Raw genomic sequence first — 5,274 nt, forward strand, 5'->3', positions numbered from 1 at the left:
AAAACTCATGTAATGAGAACATTTGGTAGTAGCGCGATCTTCCCGTCGCCGCGACTACAATTCTTTTGAATTTTTTAATTCTTCGTGGGTACACGTGACGAGAGATTTTCTCTATCCTCCGTCGGTATCGTCATCGGGATGAAACTGTGTTTTCATAAGCGAATGACAGAGATTTTTTGTTATCAGAGAGAATAATTTCCAATGAAAACGACTTTGCTATAATGAAAAAAACAATTAAAAGAGGAAAATCCTTTTCGCATGAAAAAAAATTCAGAAAAGTCGGAATAAAAAATAATTGATCAACTGGCCCGGGAAAATTTAAACGATAATAATCAAATTAAGTTTAATGATGAGATGGAATTGTTTCTCATCGATTATGTTTTAATATTCAACCATCAGCAATTGTCAGCTATGTTTGCGTGGACGACGTGTGTCATGTGTGTTAATGAGACCTCCAGTTTAATTCATGTGATTTAAATGTGTAACGTATGTACCTCCGCCCCAGGAATTGCCCTCTCGGTGCGACAATCGGACCTGCAAATCTCGCATATAATTTACTCTAATTAAATCACCTATTATTGACAAGATCCATAATTATTGTTATTCATCTCTCGCTCTCGAAAACTCTCAACACCACAATGTGTTCGATGTTTTTTATTTCTTGTTTTCACCCAGTTTTATTAACAACAAGAGTCAATATTCCTAATGTACCTAATATACATAACTTAAAAACTAGTATTAAAAAATCTATAAATTTTAGGTCCTGCAGGGGGTCTCGAGGATACTTAATATTGTGAGTTTATATTTTTAGACGATCCCCTAATTAGAATAATAACACAAATGTAGGTTGTAACATGCACAATGCTTAATTATGTGTATAATTATGTGCTAAAAACACTGTGTTGGATGTCCTCGGAGGTTACATAGTATCGTGTCCTGAGAGCACTAAGCGGTCGGTCATTGACAATCTGTTGCTTTTGGGTGGGAGCGGGGTAATTCAATTGATCCCGCAAGCTCATAGGCGTCTCCATTTTCATTGGTCTGCGTGTGTGCTCGAGTATTTCACTACCAAAAGCTTTTCCCGTTCGCCTGTGCCCTATTGGAAACCCGAACACCAATGGACAAATGATTAATTCGTGAAACGAATTTTCAAGAAAAAAATATTTTCATAAAATATTTTTCCCATTGTTTTTTTATTTATTCTTATTTCTTCTTCTCCATTGACCCTTGGACGTTATTGGGAACATGAGCCCTATCGCAAATTGATTGATTGATTAATTATTAAGTAGATTACTAAGACGAGTTAATTACAAATTAATTTTGTGAGAAAAATATTTTCGCAAAATGCCCAAGTGCTGCGAGTGGGTCCTTTAGGTCTATGACCCAGGGCCCTATTGCGTCACACTAACGACGCCCACCAATCTATGCTCATCCCCATCATCTCACTCACGCACCCAGTCAAACTGAATTACAAAACCCTCGCTATAATTTATTATTATTCGAAAATTAACGGAATTCATGGAAAATTAGCGGTTTATTTGCTGTAATTCAACAGAGATTATCTCAGAAGTAAACGTGAGTACCTGAAATTCTAAAGATGTAATTCTGCATAAGAGAGACTAGTAAATTGTGCAATCATCTGCGCCTACGGTACACATGGGAAAAGAGGTGAATAATATGGGGCTTCCAGGGGACTCATGCGTCAGCGAGTTGCAAATTTGTAATATTTTTAACGAGTAACTTTTTTTTACTAAACAAAAAATGTTTTAAAATTGTGAAGGAGAAACAACATTATTTATTTAATGAACGTAATTTTAAATAATTGACACACAAAAAAATAGATTATATAGACGATGGAGAACAATAATTTGATCAGAAAGAAATATAAATATAAATAATAGATAACAATCGTTAAAAATATTTTTGTAACATTTCCATGGATTTGTGATGTCTTCAGCTATTCAATAGATTCCGTCACACGTGATTTGTTTCAATATCAGAGCTTTACGATGTTCGCAGAGCTCCAGCGGGCCATCGGCACTTGAAATTGAATGGTATGACGGGCCATTAGCGCTGTTCACCGAATCGCTGCACTCCACTCTGCTGGATTTATTAATATTTAACATGTTCAACTGTTCGGAAGCGCAAATACATAGGCATAACGAGGTGCAACTACTTGTTCGTAGTATTACCCGTCCGTTTGTTTTTGAAAAACTAACGGGGAATCAGTTGTACTCGAACATCATCACGCGATTAACTCCGGTATTAAAACCAATAAAATAAAAAAAATGTATTTCAAACAACAAAAGAGGAAATAAATACATGAAGTTAAAATAAAAGAATGTAAAATAATTATGAATAAGAGGTAAATGTATTTTTGCCAAATAAAATTGACGAAATTAATAATTATTATGACGAATAATAATTATTTTGTCAAAGATAATTTCATGTCAGTTGTAAAATTAACTTTCGAATTCGTATTTTCGTACTGTAAATTCGTGTGACCCCTAAATAACAATTTAAACTTTTTTCGTCTTCAGAATTCACAAAAATTCAGCCCATCAAACTAACGATCATTAATTTGGCAATTAGATATTGATTGACAATTAGCTCTGATTCTTCCTAGTCGTGACCCTTCGAAAATTCATTCAAAATTACCCACCCGGAAAACTTTAGATTCTGAAAAATAATTTTTTAAGAATATCCTGAAAGGTCACGAGCAAGAACTTTCAATCTCTCTCTCCAATCGAATTTTCTCGAATCGAAGTGTGTGGGAAAAAAAAGGGCCGACGCCTTGTTAGCAATACAGTCAATCCTTTGGGAGATGGGAAAGTAAAAAACAACCGGGCATTGTGGGAACCCACGTGAAAAGCGTTCGCTCATTTTATTTCTCGAGTTTTTTTTTCCATCGATTCAGCGCTATCGTTCAACATCGAGTGGCTTTCAATGGGCCTATCTTGGGCAAACACTTGTCGTTGTAGATGAACCGGAGCTTTTGATCCACTGGCGTACGTCAGTGGTTACTTATAATTTTTTTAAACCCTTCGTGATTAGATTCAACGAGCTTTTATGCCTCGTGATTACATTTTTCAGAAGCACTCGGGTAAAGTTGATAAAAACGAACACTTTTTGTTATTAAAAAAAAAGGATTATTTGAGTCTGCAATTATTTTTAATCTTAGCTTAAATACTTTAGTAAAATTGTTTAAATAAAATAAATAAAACTAAGAAGCATAAGAAACAAAATCATTTATTTCGTTTGTTGTTTTGATTCATTAATCAATTGTTGAATGATAACGTCAATTTCCCACAGACACAATTTAAAATCGAAATGTTATAAATAATTGTGAAAGTTGACTGAAGATTTTTCCTCCATTAAAGATCGTTGAAGTGTAGGTATAATAAATTTTCAGTTTTGATTGTTGGGGTCATACCTACAACTTCCTTCCCCAAATTCTCGGTAAATTCCTAGATCATGTTTGCGTGCCAGAGATCTTTGTGAACAAGTGTCGTAGTTGTTTGTGTGAGTGAATCGGATGACGAGTTGGGGTATTCCGAGGGCGTATACTAATGTTATTCCACCTAATTTTGTAGATTAGATGCGGATAATGATGGCTACAGACATCTCATCAATCTTTGGGTTTAGAAAACATGTAATTTTTCGTGAAACAGTTTGAATTAATTTTTCTCAGCTGTTGAATAAATAATATGGGGTTCATAATTCATCTTCTCACTATTGATGAACAGTAAGCTACTGATTTCCCTTTATAATGAGCTAAAATCCACAATATTATGAAAAAAATCAGTGTTGAGGGTTAAATGAAAAAAAAAAAACAAAATTGTATTGATTGATTCATTGACTGATTGGATGATTGACTGATTGATTTATTCATTGATTGACGGGTCGATTGATTGATGGATTGATTTAGATATTTATTTATTTATTTACTTCTTTGATGAAACATATTCTATCGCTAAATTCGTATTTTTTTTCAGAGAATTAATTTTATAATATAAATTATATTTTATTTATTATAAGAATAAAAATATCACTGCCTATGTAAAAGGTCAGGCGCGAGTGACTTGAGCGAAAAAGGGTCATGTACTTTAGGTAGATGAACCTGTACGTGGGATGATGTCGTGCTCACTCGGTTTTTCCGCAACTCCCAGAATAGTAGTGGATTTCCTTGTAACAACCCCGGTCAGGCTTCTTCCGTTTGAACTCCAACCGGGCGCGAGACCCTCCCGTCTCTGCTTCCCATTTGCCGGAGACAAAATATTATGGGGAGGAAGCGCCGGAGTATTTGAGATGGGGAGGACCACTATGGTTCGCCCTGCATGATTTAATTTTTTTTTTTCATCCGCTTTTAGACCCTGAAATGGGGCTGCGGTAGGATGATTTTTTCCGAAAATTCTTTTTCTTTTTTTTGGATTAGGGTACATCATAGTTAACTCTCAATCAGAAATCGATAACGTAAAACTTAAAGAACTTCTATTATTCGCCGAATGGACTTCATTCGATTCATTTTTATTGTAGAAAATCAATAGGATTTTTCCAAAAAAAAAAAAAAGCTGCATCTCCCCCCCCTCCCCCCTCCGCAGTAATGACATGTCCCAATAATCCCGATTATTCAACGCTAACTCCCCCGAAAAATTCCGGAATAATGATGGCGACCCCTCACCCACGTGCATCATTAAAAATCGCTTAATGTACGCATTAAATTTTTAATGCCAGAAATACGTTATGCAGAAGGCAATTGAAAGGTCATCATCTCGATTGTGAATTCGTAAAATCCATCCAGCTGAGACTTCTCCGAGTGCCAGTAAAAATTGAAATTTAAATCATTGCAGTTCTAAAATCCCCGCACGTAGAAATTTTTCATCGTTTATCTGGGGAATGATAAAATTGTCACGACTCCCGGGGTAATTCATTCCTCTAAACATTCTTTTGTAAATTTTTTTTACTCGAATTTATTCAATTGCTATTCAGAATTGTTATTCACAATGATCGAAGCAGTCGTTATTCTATTGGAATTGATAATGGGGGTAATATAATTGGACGTGGAATGGAAATGGGAAGCTTGCGTGTAGCTCAGTTCCTTTTATTTTTCTTTATATATTCTTTATGTACCCGGAGAGGATTATAGAAGAATATTAAGTTTCTTATACTTGTTTTTTAATAAAAAAAGAAAATATACCGCAAAATATTTGGCAATGTCGCAAAATTCCTCTTGAGAACGAAACAAAATTAATTTAAAAATTGTTGCTCTTTATC

Source organism: Diachasmimorpha longicaudata, chromosome 4, assembly GCF_034640455.1.
Source record: "Diachasmimorpha longicaudata isolate KC_UGA_2023 chromosome 4, iyDiaLong2, whole genome shotgun sequence".
NCBI classification, from domain to species: Eukaryota; Metazoa; Arthropoda; class Insecta; order Hymenoptera; family Braconidae; genus Diachasmimorpha; species Diachasmimorpha longicaudata.